The sequence below is a fragment of the Drosophila navojoa genome, chromosome 3, assembly GCF_054131105.1.
Source record: "Drosophila navojoa isolate 15081-1374.11 chromosome 3, UAZ_NAV_1.0, whole genome shotgun sequence".
Taxonomy (NCBI): domain Eukaryota; kingdom Metazoa; phylum Arthropoda; class Insecta; order Diptera; family Drosophilidae; genus Drosophila; species Drosophila navojoa.
The window spans coordinates 25884306-25900087 of NC_142891.1; the positions used below are offsets into that span (position 1 = coordinate 25884306).

A 15782-nucleotide genomic window follows, 5' to 3' on the forward strand; every position below is an offset into this window, starting at 1 on the left:
GATTTGCAGTTAATGGAGTTTCAAAGATAAATTAAACTAGAATATTTTGTTTTCTAATTTTGAATAACAATAATGAAAAATTTAAAATATTGTTTCAGAATAATATTTATATAATTTTGATTTTATCAATTATATTTTTAAGATGATTATTTTGCAAACAAATTCTGAAAAATTATATTTATATGTATATATTTTTATATATATACATTACTAAGTAATAAAATAAAAATTTCATATTGAATAACTATACCAAATATTATATTTTTTTAATTGAAGAAATTAGAAAATGTTAAAAAAAAATAATAATAATTTAGATAATTACAAAAAACAAATAATGAATAATAAATATTTAGGAGGAGGCAAATACTTATTTATTTTAGAATTTATTGTTTTTTCATATTAAGTAATTGAGTAATAAATAAATAATAAAAGAAGAAAATTTAGATATATGTATAAACATTTAAAAAAAAATACGATTTTTTTTATTTTTTATATGGTTATATTTTCTATAACAATGTTTCATTTCGATCTTTAGTACTAAATCATCTGCACTCATCTCTGTCTCAGCTGCTCTGCCTCTTTCTCTCTTTCTTCTACACACACATCGAATGTTTTATATGTCATACTTTTTTCTTGGGATGGGCAGAAAAACTCTCTTCAAACTCGTATAAAAATAAATCTGTGCAGCGCTCTGTGCGGACATAACCCCCACTCAAATAAATCAGTTTAATGTGTACTTAATATTTGCCATTAAGTTTTTATTACTTCTCTGTGCTGGGCCGAAGCGTCGCCTCGAGCAGCTGCTCAGCTGAACAGGTACATAAATCGGGTTAAGAACACCGTTAAACCCATTTAGGCCACACACACACATGCACAATAAAATATGTCAATTGGTTTGGCACAGCAAATAAACGATTTGCGTTTAATTTGTGACTGTCTGCGAAGAGAAGTATTCCTTTTCATTGCAATTTTTTTTTTTTTTTGTCCTCTTTGCATTGAGACAATTCATTAAAATGGAAATAGAACACCTTTCAGTAATATAAAGAGGAAGAAAATATATATAAAAAGTAAATTAAGATCGAGCTATATAACATTTTCTTTATATATGTATATACATACTAATATAATTTCCACTTAAACAATTGCTTCCATAGCTCTATCAGATTGATTGGGGCGACGAGTTAGGTCGACATAACCCTGTCTCCCTCTTTGTCCGTTGGAACGCGTCAATCTCAGAGCCTGAAGAGCTAGAGACTTGCATTGTATATACAGAAGAGATCAGTATATTAGAACAGTGATCTGAATATAAGTAATTAGAATATCAGCCATGGAACCGTTCGTACTCGAAAAAGTGAAGTAAATTGAGCTTGTTAAACAATAAATAGTCTAGAAGTCCTATGATTGTTTCTCCTATATCATATATATCTCATTTAAAGCTTCAAATCAAGAACTTGCATATTATTTATTTATTAGGCACTCCAAAGGAAAGCACTGCCAACTGTTTCATTCGGCTCAGAACTTGCACATAAGCAGAATTTAAGCAGTCCAGCTACTTGAGGTATCGACTGCCATTGTCTGGCATCGCTTTGCATCTGCAGCATCCGATGTTGGGTGAGCAGCTACGTGATTTATGCAACGGTGATTAGTGGCACAAATCAATGAAGGCAGCCATAATTGTGGATATGTTCGGCAAATCAATTGCACACACAGCGTGGGCTGCTCTGATGCCGGTTGCCGGCGAAGCAACAGGAAACGTCAAACACTTCAGATGGCAAAAACAATGTGCTCAAGTGGCATGTGGCATGTGGCATGTGGCAGGCGGCGTGAAGCGTGCGGCATGTGGCACAGCATGCAGCGCTTGGCATGTTGCAGACATGTGGGCGTGCCCCATGGTACTATTAGCAACATGTATGGCTGCCATTGTTATCGTTGCCATTGTCCATTGTCCACGACAACAACAACAGCAACAACAACATCAGCAACAACAGCAACAACGACAACAAAGCCAAATGCCACAAATGCATTGCCAACTACTACAAATAATATCGCAAATTTCCATTGCTAGCAATATTGACGACCGCGCAGCAGTTGCACGCCACGCCCACAGCCATTGAACTCGATCAGCTCTATGCAGCGTTGCTCAAGTATTTCCAAGAATTAGACAATTAATTTTTAATTAGAATTACAATTATATTTTATAGTAAGGAAATCATATCAATTTTTTTATTGTTAAACAAAAATTTGTAAAAAAAAGAAACAAAAATTAATAACAATAAAAATACTATTAATAACTACGGTAGGTATTTCAGTTAAAAGAAACTTTTTTACGGTAAACTACATATAAACGAAATTAGAGCTTAAAAAAGAAAAATAATACAAATGTACATAAATTATATAAAACAAGTAAGAAAGCTCTAGTCGAGACTGATCGACTAAGAGATCCCCTGAACCCTTCAAGCAACTTTCAATAATAGCTCGCACACACACATACACACGCACATAGACAGGCATACGTACGCATGCATAAACACGCATTGGCAGCAGTGTAGGCTTATTTAATGGAAATTTAACTGTTCAATAACTTTTCTTGTCGACGACTGTCTTCATAAAACTTTCCGATTATAATTATAACATAGATATGCATGCATTTGCCAAAGTACAAGTCTCTAGTATTTGAAATACACCTTTTACAAAGGTGAGGGTGACTGAGTGTATATAAAGGTGTATAAAATGCATCATAATATATATATTTAAAACTTGGAGATTCTATATTTAAGGTTTTTGGAGATATATGTAAGTATTTAACTGATTTTCGATAAAGTTTTCATCGATAAAAATATCGGGATGTGTTATCGATATTTGCGCGAAATATACGGACATTCTAAAAAAAGTTTAAGTCTCTACACCTTAGATCTTCTGAGATCGACGCGTTCAAGCATACGGACAGATGGGCAGACAGACAGACGGACAGGGCCAAATCGACTCAGCTCGTCGCCCTAATCAAGAATATATATACTTTGTGCGGTTTGCCACGCCTCCTTCTGCCTGCTACATAAAATTTAATTGATGATTGTTTTCTCATTTTTAATGGGTTCAGCGTATAAAAATATTAAAAATCAATACAAAGAAAATATTTCAGAAATTCTCTAAAAAAGAAACTTTTTAATTTTTAGTATTATATTAATAAAAATCGTTTGCTTCACTCCACAGTGCGTGCGAGTCAGGTGCAGTTCGTGCATAAATTAAACAACGCCAAGAGTCAAGTAGAGCCCACTGAGTGGGTTCTCCTGTGTGGAGGTGCCGGTGCCGGTACGGTTATCTGTATTAGCTACTGGTGTTGTTGAGCAAGCGTGCATGTTTCCTATTATCAATACACTCAGACATTATCAACACACACACACACACATACACAAACACACACTCACAAACAGAGAGAGTGCGAGTGGTTGAGCTTAGACGATGGCATGCATAAAACATGTATCGACAGTGTGGCAGCAAATTGAATCAATAATATCCAATCATGGGTTAACAATGCGAATTGATTTCTAGCTAGCATGCCACATGGGACACATGGGATGCGTTTTCAGGGTGCCTCTAGATTCCAGGGCTGCAGGCATATGCAAACAAGGCAGACCAATGCTAATAACAACAACAACAATTGGCAGACACTCAACGAAAACCACCTGCATTCAATCTGCTCTCTCTCTCTCACTCTCTCTCTCTCTCTCTCTCTCTCTCTCTCTCTCTCTCTCTCTCTCTCTCTCTCTCTCTCTCTATCTCTCTCTCTCTCTCTATCTCTCTCTCTCTCTCTCTCTCTCTCTCTCTCTCTCTCTCGTCTCAAGTGTTCTTGTAGATATTAATTAAGTTTTGGCTTTTGTTACATTGGCCTTGTGTTTTTGCCTAGCTGGCCAAGTGGACATGAGACATCATCAAACGTCAGAGTCTTTGCATCCTTGCAAGCATCTGATTTGATAAGAAATATTATTATATTAGTCGCCTAGTTAGCTGCTACCGTTGGCCTTTGCGTAATCAACTTAATTAGTTGACAAAAACTCAATTTAATTTAACACTAATTCGATGTATAGACACCTCTTCTTCTTATTCAAGCCTATTGTACGCTGTTCTCAATGGACAACAGAGTCTAAATGGCCATATGAGCAAAATCCGCCGTGCTGTTCGTCCGTCAGTTTGTATGAATGCAAACTATTCCAATGCCAGAGATTCGTAGTTTAGTATATATATATGTATATATAAGTATTTATACGATGTCTGATTATTAATTCGATTTGCTCACAGTCAATTCGCAATTATCAAAGCATAATTTGTAAACTTTAACCCAAGCTGATTTCAATGATAATCTGTATATATGCATATATATATATTATGTCCTATTCATGCAATTTTAAGGTCTCAGTTTCAATTTGCAACTCGCTTGAGCTTGAGCGCTCGACTTGCTGCACGGCCATAAAAATTATTCCGATTGCGAGTGCAATTTGCGAAACTTTAGCAAATGGTGTCGCCAACTGGCGCTAACTGAAGCGCCAACTTTTCACATTTTCATTACAAGTTTCTCCTCAATGCACTGTCAAGCCGAGGCCGGGCCCTTCGCAGCGCGCCTCCTTCGGGATGTGCCTCAAATTAATTTCCATGAAATATTACGCATACGCAGCGTTAACTCTGCTAATTGTCGCGTAATTGAAGTCAACATGCAACTTGAGGCAATACAAATATTTGTTATAGAATTATATTAACAATTATTAATGGCTAATATGTTTAACCGACCGAAATTTGGGCGTATAAGCAATCTAAGCGAGAGGAAAAGAATTTTCATTAAATAGTTTACTAGTCTAATATAAAAGCTGAAAATAAATAATATATACTTTTTAAATATTCTTGAAACACTTAATATATGTATGCACATTATGTAAAATTTATTTATTTTATTTTTTATTATATTTAATTTCTTAGTTTTGGTCTATCTGTAAACATTTTAACAAATAATAATAATTTTTAATAAATAAATAATTTTTAATAAGCTCGTTTATTAATTAGAATATTGAATAATTATGCCTTATCGATATTTATATCAGTGCTAGCGCTAGTGCTGCTTAATTCGTTTCAGTGGAATGTTAGAGAACACTGAAAGCGAGCGGGCGGGCCTCTGGCAGCGTTGCCAGATGTCTGTGCACTGACGACCTGGTGAAGAAGGCAGCACATGAGTCGACTCTCAAGGAGAGAGACTGACGCTCGTAGACGACATATGTATGAAGAGATTACAAATTTAAAAAATGTGTATATGTACATGTATGGGGACAAGTTTCAAACACAAAAATTGTGAACAGATCAGATGAGATTAGCGCCAATATGTCAATTTTGTAATTCAAAGATAATTTAGACAGATCGAACATGACTTGATAAATTTGCACTTAGAGGTAATCGCTATCTGGCAATGGAGTTGCTTCTGGATGCGTCTCATCGACGCCATCAACAAATATCATAATCACACCCAGCATCGGGCGAAGATTCTCGGGCATGTGCGCATTGTCGCCGCCCAGAATGACCACGCACGGCTTCCCGGTGATCACAACGGGCAGCAGACGCGTCACAAACTGCGCCAGCCGATGCAAGTTCAAGCGGCGCATCTCGAGCGTGGTCAGTCCCTCGGGCCAGCTGTCCTCGTGACAGCAATCGAGCAGGATCTCCATGAGGTGCATCGGGCAGCCACTGGCGCGCAGACCCTCGCGCACCATCAGTCGCATAGGCATGTCCGGGGTGGAGATTAGGCTGCCCCAGGTGCGAACCGAGGCCAGCGGCAGGGCGCGACCCCAGCGCATCAGGGCGTACCGATCCAGCTGGTCGCCCACCGTGCGAATTACTGGATTTGTGGCTCTCAGTGTCGCTATGTAATACTGCAGCAGCTCCAGCTCGCGCCGATGCTCGCCCAGCCGCCGCTCTTGATGGGCCTGCATGTCGCGTAGCTCGGGAATCGCATTGATGTGGTCCTGCAGCTGCTGGCGCAGCTCGAACACGCAATTGTGCCGGCTCAGCTCGTCCTTGGGCACCCGCATGCCGCAGCCCTTGTTGCAGACGACCACGACCTTGGGGTTGTTCTGGCAGTTGGCCACATGGGCGCGATACTCCTCCAGGGGCATCAGTGCCGTGCAGCCGTTGTCCGCGAAGCAGCACTTGATCTTCAGGCGCGCCAGCATGTTGCGCATGAGGCGCGAGACGGGAACCAAGTGGATGGGCAGCAGATCGGAGCGATCCACTGGACAGATTTGCTTCTCCTGCATCCACTTCTCGATGCAAAAGCGACAGAAGGCGTGCTCGCAGCTGGACGACTGCATCGGCTCCTCCAGCACATCGGCGCAGATGGGGCAGAGCAGCTCCTCGTCGACGTGGCCAACAATTAATGCCAGATCGTAGCCCATGATTGATTATAACTAAGATTACTATACGCTAAATGGGAACTATGTTAAACTGGGGCAGGTTGCACACATGTATTTATTTCGTAGCCCTCGAGCTATTGTGTGGTTGCCACTCGACCTTGCACTGGATGTTTGCAGATAGAAATAATACGACTTTTCCGAAATTTCGACTCGAAATGTGAGAGTAATGCCACAGTAGAGACTCAAAAATTTTGACTTTGATTTAGATTTAGATTTTGATTTTGATTTTGATTTTATTGCAAATGTCGAAAGTGTTGAAAATTTGTTGAGTGAGCTGCCTCAAGTTCCCAGGTAAAAAAAGCACATTTCGATTGTCAGCGTTCGAATCGTTCATTCTTATTGGAGCAAGCGATAGTGCTGAGATAACATTATATATCGATATATTGATCGATTGTCATTAATGTTAATTTGCGGCTATTGCAGCTTTTAGAATTGTAATATTTAAATATATTTCGAATATAGTTTGTAAAAATATATCATTTCGAACTATATTACTATCAAAAATCAACTGGAACCACATTTTGCATTGCATTTGGTTCATCGATTAATTCGTACATGCGAGTGCTCATCAGGGGAGTACTAATGCTTTAATCGATCCAAACACATACACATGTGTATGTATGTCAGTGGTGAGTCGACAGATTTATTGGAGATTCTTGTAAAAATTTGTCTAAAATCTCAGCACAGATCAACTCAACTGCCGGCTGAGACGCAACTCTCATATTTCGAAATTTCGAAAATTAATGAAAAATCAAATATTTCGGCTTCTGTCGGTAGCATACACGTGATAAGGGTAAGTGGGCCAGCCTGGATCTATAATACCTATACATATCTGCGTGTAATGCAAGTCGTTTCGTTTAGCGATAAGAATTCAGAACCAACAAGTCAACCAACCAAGCGATTATGGGCTACGATCAGGGCTTAATTGTTGGCCACGTCGACGAGGAGCTGCTCTGCCCCATCTGCGCCGATGTGCTGGAGGAGCCGATGCAGTCATCGACCTGTGAGCACGCCTTCTGTCGCTTCTGCATCGAGAAGTGGATACAGGAGAAGCAAATCTGTCCAGTGGATCGCTCCGATCTGCTGCCCATCCACTTGGTTCCCGTCTCGCGCCTCATGCGCAACATGCTGGCGCGCCTGAAGATCAAGTGCTGCTTCGCGGACAACGGCTGCACGGCACTGATGCCCCTGGAGGAGTATCGCGCCCATGTGGCCAACTGCCAGAACAACCCCAAGGTGGTCGTCCTGTGCAACAGGGGCTGCGGCATGCGCGTGCCGCGGGACGAGATGAGCCGCCACAACTGTGTGTTCGAGCTGCGCGAGCAGCTGCAGGACCAGGTGAACGAGATAGCCGAGCTACGGGACATGCAGGCCCATCAGGAGCGACGCTTGAGCGAGCATCGACGCGAGCTGGAGCTGGTGCAGTATTATGTGGCTGCACTGCGATCCACCAACCCGGTCATACGCAATGTGGGCGAACAGCTGGACCGCTACTCGCTGATGCGCTGGGGTCGCACCCTGCCGCTGGCCACGGTTCGCACCTGGGGCAGCCTCGTCTCCACCCCGGACACGCCCATGCACATGATGGTGCGCGAGGGTCTGCGCTCCAGCGGCTGCCCGATGCACCTGGTCAATGTGCTAATGGACTGCTGCTACGAGGACAGCTGGCCCGAGGGCCTGGCCACGCTCGAGATGCGCCGCCTGAACCTGCATCGGCTGGCGCAGTTTGTGACGCGTCTGCTGCCCGTTGTGATCACCGGGAAGCCGTGCGTGGTCATTCTGGGCGGCGACAATGCGCACATGCCCGAGAATCTCCGCCCGATGCTGGGTGTGATTATGATATTTGTTGATGGCGTCGAGCCGGTGCCTTCGGATACGGCATCAATGCCCGACAGCGAGTACCTCTGAGTGCGATTCGCAGACGTTGTCTATTCGTGTTCGATCGGTCCAAATAATGTTTCGACAAAGATCAGGCTAAACCAAACACAAATGAAAAGCAAACCACAAAACGAACAAACAACAATATAGAAATATCACAAATTTGCTGCAATCTCCTACATTTCGCGTTCGGCATCCATTTGGATTGGGATGCAACTAAACAATGTTGCCTGTGTGTGTTAAAATTATGTCATCTAAATTCCGTACACAAGTCTGCTCAAGCAAAACCAACAACAAAATCGACTGGTTGGGTATACATATGGGAAGCATTCAAAAATCGCCTCGATGAGGGAATCAAATCTAGAAGTGAGACACAAAAATACGAAAATTAACAAGAACGAAAAAGTAGAGTTAATAAAGAATTAAATAACGGAACTACTGTTTTCTACAGTTTACATTAAAACACTTTGTGTAAAAAAAAAAGAAAAAAAAAAATATGTTAGATTTTATGCAATTAATTTTCTGTTTTGAAATGTTTAATAATATTTTGACAATAGTCCAATAATCCAACTTCATTTGAGCAAACTTTAATTGATTCTGTGTGGCTGCTATATTCTAGTTAAGTTAAAGAATTTATTTTTAGTGAAGCTAATAAAGAATTTATCTTTATACCCTGAACCCATTGCAAATGGGAAATCAGGTTATGTAAGTAACAGGCAGAAGGAGGCGTGGCAGACCCCATAAAGTTTATATATTCTTGATCAGGGCGACAAGCTGAGTCGATTTAGCCCTGTCCGTCTGTATGTCCGTCCGTCTGTATGTGTGAACACGTTGATCTCTGAAGATATAACAGCTAGAGACTTGAAATTTGTTTTCCTGGTTGCGTGTATCCACGCGCTTATCGCGCTTCCTCAAAAATGGATAATTACTCCCAATATTTTATTATCCATTAAGAACATTATCGAAAACTTTAGCTCTTATATCTTCTGAGATCGACGCGTCCATACATACATACGGACGGACGGGTAGATAGACGGACGGACAGGCCCAAATCGACTCAGTTCGTCGCCCTGATCAAGAATATATGTATATACCATTATGCCCTGATTTCTCATTTTCATTGGGTTCAGGGTATATACCCCGATCAAATCTATTCGAGGCTTCAAAACAGCCAAGGGATAGACGGGCATGGCCAGATCGAACAGTTCATATGTACATATCTCGATATGGAAGTTCCTAAATTCCTGTTGCAATGTGGTTTCTCAAGCAACTTTACAGATCACCCGACTGGAAGCAAAAAAAAAAAACAAAATTGTTTAATTCATATGCGACACACTAAGCACCGCAAGAAGTAGGAGACGAAGTGGAAGCGGAAGAAGAAGACGGAAAGATGTGAAAAGCCAACGCATATATTTGCTTGACTCATTTCCATAGACAAGAGGCTGAAAAGCCTTTGCATATTTATGGCAAAAACAAGCTGCAGCGGAAGCTATGCAAATTGGAAAACTTGTGCCAGAAGACGTCGCCATAAGCCATAAAGCGTTTGCTAACTGCCAACTGTTATTGTTGTTGGGCAAACAAATTTAGCAAATATTATTTATAAAGTGAAATTTTAACAAATTAACTGCGAATGGAATGGCACAGCCACAACCGCAGCCATAGCAACAAATAAACTGACTGGCCCGACTGGCCCGACTGTGCCCATCCATCCCATTACGAATGCCCGGCCATTGAGCATATCATATGAATAGTAAATTTTGTGCAAACACTTGAGCAAATTTACACAAGCGCACAAGCATGCTTGCACTGGCATATTGTAATGTCAAAATATTTACACTATAATCTGAGCAAACACACACACACACACACACACAATGACAATGTGACAATGGCTGTGGGTGTGTTTGCATTTGGTTTTAAATTTTATTTCGCTTTGGTTATAATTTTCATGTTTTCCCTTCGGCCAGCATACTTTTTGTGACAACTGTACGCAACTATCTATGCGTTTACTTTCGTCCTGTCGTCCGCGTGTGTGTGTGTGTGTGTGTGTGTGTCAAAACTTGAGCAGTGCTTCGTTGAATTGCAATTTCGGCTTTCTATGCATCTTATGTGGCTCTAGATAACCAGAAAGCTTCAACTTATCATTCAGTTCGCTTATCTATAACAGCAGCAGCACCCGGAGCAGCTGGACCAACAGTTCCCAGCCGAGTCTTACAATGGCCTTACATACATATATGTATGGTTGTGGTCATCTTATATTCTTCTTCTACTTTTGATGCTACGGAAATTCGTTACGAACTCGAAAACTAGCAGCAGCAGCTGCCCTCAAATGTAAATATAAATAACATAATAATTTTCTATTTGCCTTCGCTTTGCGAAAAGTTAGTTCAGCAATAAGCTGAAAATGCCAAAGAAAAACTTAAGCAGATATTTATTGTGATATTCTATGTAACTATGCAGAAATTCATTCTTCTCTAATTAAAATAAAAAATATGTCGAATCGATATTTTCATTGTTTATTCAATTATTTCTTGTACCATCACTGATCTACTTCTTTTATGCACGCACACATACATTTACATGAATCCACCCTCACGCGCCCGCGCTCTGCTAACTGCGCAGTAAGCAGCGACTGCGCTTGGACTGCGCTGCAGTGTGGACAACAGTATGAGAATTTACTTGGTGAATAACTTCGTTTGTAAGCATACGATCTTAATGAAATTTTCAGGGCGTAATTATATGGTCAATATGTGTGTACATTCCAAAGCACAAGTCTCTAGTACTTGAAATACGTTTTTTACAAATTGGTGGCGAAGGGGGCGTGGTATCCAAAATCTGTTGAAGTCTCTACTTCTAATAGTACTCCGATGAGGCTCAAAAAACAAAATCAATTTTTCGATTATTCTCGATAAAAAAGTTATCGGATGAGTTATCGAAAAAATAAAGCAAACTCGTACTGCGTATGGTATACACGAGTATGCACACAAAATTTCAGCTCTCTAGCTTTTATATCTTCTGAGATCTCGGCGTTCATACGGACAGACGGACGGACGGACGGACGGACGGACAGACGGACAGGGCTATATCGACTCAGCTCATCGTGCTGATCAAGAATATATATACTTTGTGGGGTCTGCGATGATTCCTTCTGCCTGTTACATACTTTTACACAAAAACATTATACCCTGATTTCCCATTTTCAATGGGTTCAGGGTATAAAAAGAAGAGTGAAGAGACGCGCTTTAATGTTGTAAGCTCGAAGCAAAATGGTTGCATTATGTCCGAGTTAAATATTGGTGGAGCCGGACGAGAATGAATCTACGACATACATATACATACAAATGTATGAATGTACATATATATAAATATATACATACATATGTATATAATTTATACAAATATTTTTAAAGTTTTTTGTTTTTTATTTTTGTAAATATGAAAAAAAAAAATAAAGGCAAATATCAAAATTGATAAACACAGAAAAATATTTTTTAACTTATTTCCTAACTTGTATTTTATCTATAAATATTTTTTTTCAGTTATTTAAGTTGTTTTAAATATGATATATGTATGTATGTATGTACATATTGCACTAGCATTATAAAATATTTCTGATTAAGGCACACTTTACTCTTTTAAATTCTTTGCAGTCTTACTGTAGATTTAAATAAATTCATGCATACATACATACATACATACATACATATGTATGTATTATCAACACATTTTCGTTTGACTTAGCTTGCGATAGAGCAGCGGTAATTCTCTGTGAGACAATCGCAACCAGGGCCACTGAACCAGCTAATTTAATAAGTCAAACGCAATATAAACAACCAAGTTAACACGCACACACAAGTGTAGTCACGCTCATTCTCTCTCTTTCTTTCGTTATCTCTCTCTCCCTTTCCCTCTTCCACACGCACAACAATATTTTTCCAATTGAACTGATGCCATTTAATGAAAATCAACACTTCCGCCCTGCTAGACATCAACGAATATGAATCGGAGAATATTCCACAACTACAACGTGTATAGGTAGTGTGAGTGAGTGGTCGTGTCTGTGTATGTGTGTGTGTGTGTGCTTGTGCTTATGTGCAAGTATAACGAGCTACAAATGCTTACCGCAAATTGTACACACACATACACACATATTTGCATTTATATTTGTTGTACTCGTCATGTTGTCATTTCATAGCGAAAAGCAGACGTGACACATTCGCCTCAAACAGCCTCAAGTTCAGCCCGCTGCGCCCCTCTCCCATCAAAGCGGCATTGCCATAGCCCTTGTGATTATCAGCAGAGTGACGAAAGAGGGTATACTATGGCATGGGCTAAATAAAACATGACGAAGTCGACTAAAATATTATTGATAATGAAATAAATGTACAAACGTAAATTAATATATTATTAATTACATATATGTATACATATGTATATATGTATTATATAAATTCAATTCAAATTAATATAACTACATACATACATATCTCTGTATTTGTATATTACATATAGGAAAAATATAACTTTATTAAAATATATTAATTATTATTTAAAAATCTAAACAGATATACATATAACATATGTACAAATTTAGTTTCAATATAATTTATTTAATTAAAGACAACAAACATAACTATTAAATTACCAGCAGAAAAATTAATAAAAAGTAATTTAAAATTTAAGGGAGCAAAAATATATAATATAAAAAATAAATTAAGGACACTTGATGTCTAAAAAATGTATATTATACATACATACATAGATAGTATGTATTTACGTATATAGACATATTTTAAATAATAAAACACAATATTAAAAGTAGAACATTTTTTATAAATTACATTTTGACTTTTATTTTTTATTTTTATATTTTATACGTATTTTATATTAAAATTTTATTGAATTTTAGAACCTTCTCCGTTCAATAATAAGCATATCCGCAGTGCATATCGCAGCGTACCAATTGAACCTAAGGAGCCAGCCCCTCGACTAGCTGAGCTGGTAGATTCGACTCCTGCTCACAAATATTGTTGAACAAAATTACCATGAATAACTGTCATTTGGCTGTTGTCAGTGTCGCGTTGTTGTTGCTGTTTGGCTCTAAGTCGTGCACATTACATACATATACATATGGTAACTTGCATGGGTGAGCGTAAGGACCGCAGGACATCATGCCTGGGGGAGCCAAGGTGGGGCCTGGCAAGCCGGTCAGTTGGCATCGGTACATGGCCGAGCGGTCACGTTCGAATTGTATGACCGGGACGTGCAGTTTTTAGCTGGACGCAGGACAAGGACATTGCGCAATAAGCACAAGTTTTATGCAATAAAATTAGCCCAAAAAACCCACACACACTGGCAAGAAGAAGAGAGAGAGACAAACACACGCAGAACTTTGCTGCTCCTGAGCTGGCTGATAAGATAATTTTATTTTAGCCGTTATTGCATAAAGTCATGTGAGCTGCGGAAATGAGTTGAGCTGAAGTAAACCGTTACGTGACAGCTAGCCTTGGCAGGATACGTGAGCCAGCGGATCAGCCAGGGGCAGCACAGTGAGCAATGCGAAGCACTTGCCGCAGCAGCAGGAGGAGGTGTAAATGGATTCTAATAAGATAATTGACTTGTTTGCGGATTGATCCAAGTGCCTGTTAAGTTCCAACTAAACTAAGGGTCGCTGCGAGGGCGGGGCTGATGGATAACCAATTTCCAGAAGATTAAATTAAGCTCTTCTATTTATAAATGTATGTATATCCTATATTTCTTATCTACAAATAAAAGGTTTTACATGCATATGTATGTATGTATGTACATATGTATGTACAATGTATACATATGTATATTTTCATTTATTAGTGTTATTTACTAAATTATTAAATTTAAAATCTTCATCAATCATACATACATACATACATTCATACATACGGTGACGAACTATGTAAATTATTGGCACAGATAGGTTTTTAAACTTTATGGCAATTTTTCAAGTATTTTGAAACGGTTTTTTAATGAAACAAAAAATTAACTAAGTAGAATAAAGTATTTATTAAGTTATACAAAAAAAAAATATTGCAATAAACTTCATCGTACATTTTTTAAAAATTAAATAACCAAAAAAACCTAAATTTTGCTGAACAAAATTATTGGCACACCTAAAAAAAAACTTAAGAAACATAGATATTTTATGGAAAAAATGGTCTACAACTAAAATTAATAAAACATTAATAGTACAAGCATACATATGTAAATATGTACCTATGTACATACATACAAACATTTATTAATATACTTTTCCCAACTTAGCAAATATTATCTTTATCCTGATTATTGCATACATGTACATATGTACATACGTACATACGTACCATAACCCACATACCCTATAATTATGTAGAGTACTTTTGCATATTCCTGCCGTAATATTTATTTCTCTCTCCCCACCACATCCGCATTTTATTTGCTTATCAAAGTGTGTCAGCGCCACAAAGTCTTTACGGTTAAAATAACTCAAAGGAAAACATCAAACAGTTTTCGGCTGACCTTTTAAGTTCGTCGAATTCAGCTGATAACTGTTTATTCAAAAAGTGATGCCGTCAAAACAAGAAAGCGAAAACAAGCTGAGCAGCGCACAAATTAGGCAAAAGCTAACGGGGCTCGCCACTGAATCATTGCGCACTCAAACATCACTAAATCGCGAACACACACATACATACATATGCACATACATAAATATGTATATATGTATATCTAATATTTGTATATACATATGTATGTACGTACATATGTATGTACATATGTATGTATACGCCTTGCCATAGGCCTTTCGCATAATTTGCCTTTAACTAACGAGCGACGGATATTATGAATTTATAACGAACTTTGCAATTTACATATGTATGTATGCATGTATGTACAGTAATATTATGTAGATTCGGTGCGAAAAATTGGGCGTGCTAATCGCGATCAATTGAAAGCAAAGAACAACAACTAAAGGGACGCAAAAGATACCCAGCTCGCATACATACATGCATATGCATATACATACATTCATACATATGTACATACTATGCGGCGAATTAAAATGAGGCGAAAATTATAAATAGAGCGAATTGTGCAAGTCTACCCCTTCAAAGTACATTGTATGTACATATGTATGTATGTGCATACCTACATACATTAGAGGTGGAGAAGACATCGTGGTTTTTTAATATACAAATGTATGTACATATGTATGTACATGCATACATAAATATGTATGTATGATACTTGAATGTGTGTTCAAAGTAGCTTGTTTTGAATGCCGACCTTGAAAAATTAATATTTACATACATATGTATGTACATACATACATACTATGTATGTACATATGTATACTCCGTTTGCGATCAAAAGCAATCAACAAAGAGAAGGCAATTTAAGGCAAAACCAGAGGCATTTAACGAAATGGGGAAAAGGCAGAGA

At 38.6% G+C, this 15782-nt stretch overlaps 2 pseudogenes across 1 annotated transcript; one reads left to right on the top strand and one right to left on the bottom strand.

Moving 5' to 3' along the window:
• Nucleotides 1-5348: 5348 nt before the first annotated feature.
• On the bottom strand, nucleotides 5349-6684 carry LOC115563859 (E3 ubiquitin-protein ligase NRDP1 pseudogene; annotated as a pseudogene).
• Nucleotides 6685-7068: 384 nt separating this feature from the next.
• On the top strand, nucleotides 7069-8892 carry LOC115563858 (E3 ubiquitin-protein ligase NRDP1 pseudogene; annotated as a pseudogene). Its single transcript, XR_016196391.1, has 2 exons — nucleotides 7069-7242; nucleotides 7311-8892. The product of XR_016196391.1 is annotated as an E3 ubiquitin-protein ligase NRDP1 pseudogene (transcript).
• Nucleotides 8893-15782: the final 6890 nt, after the last annotated feature.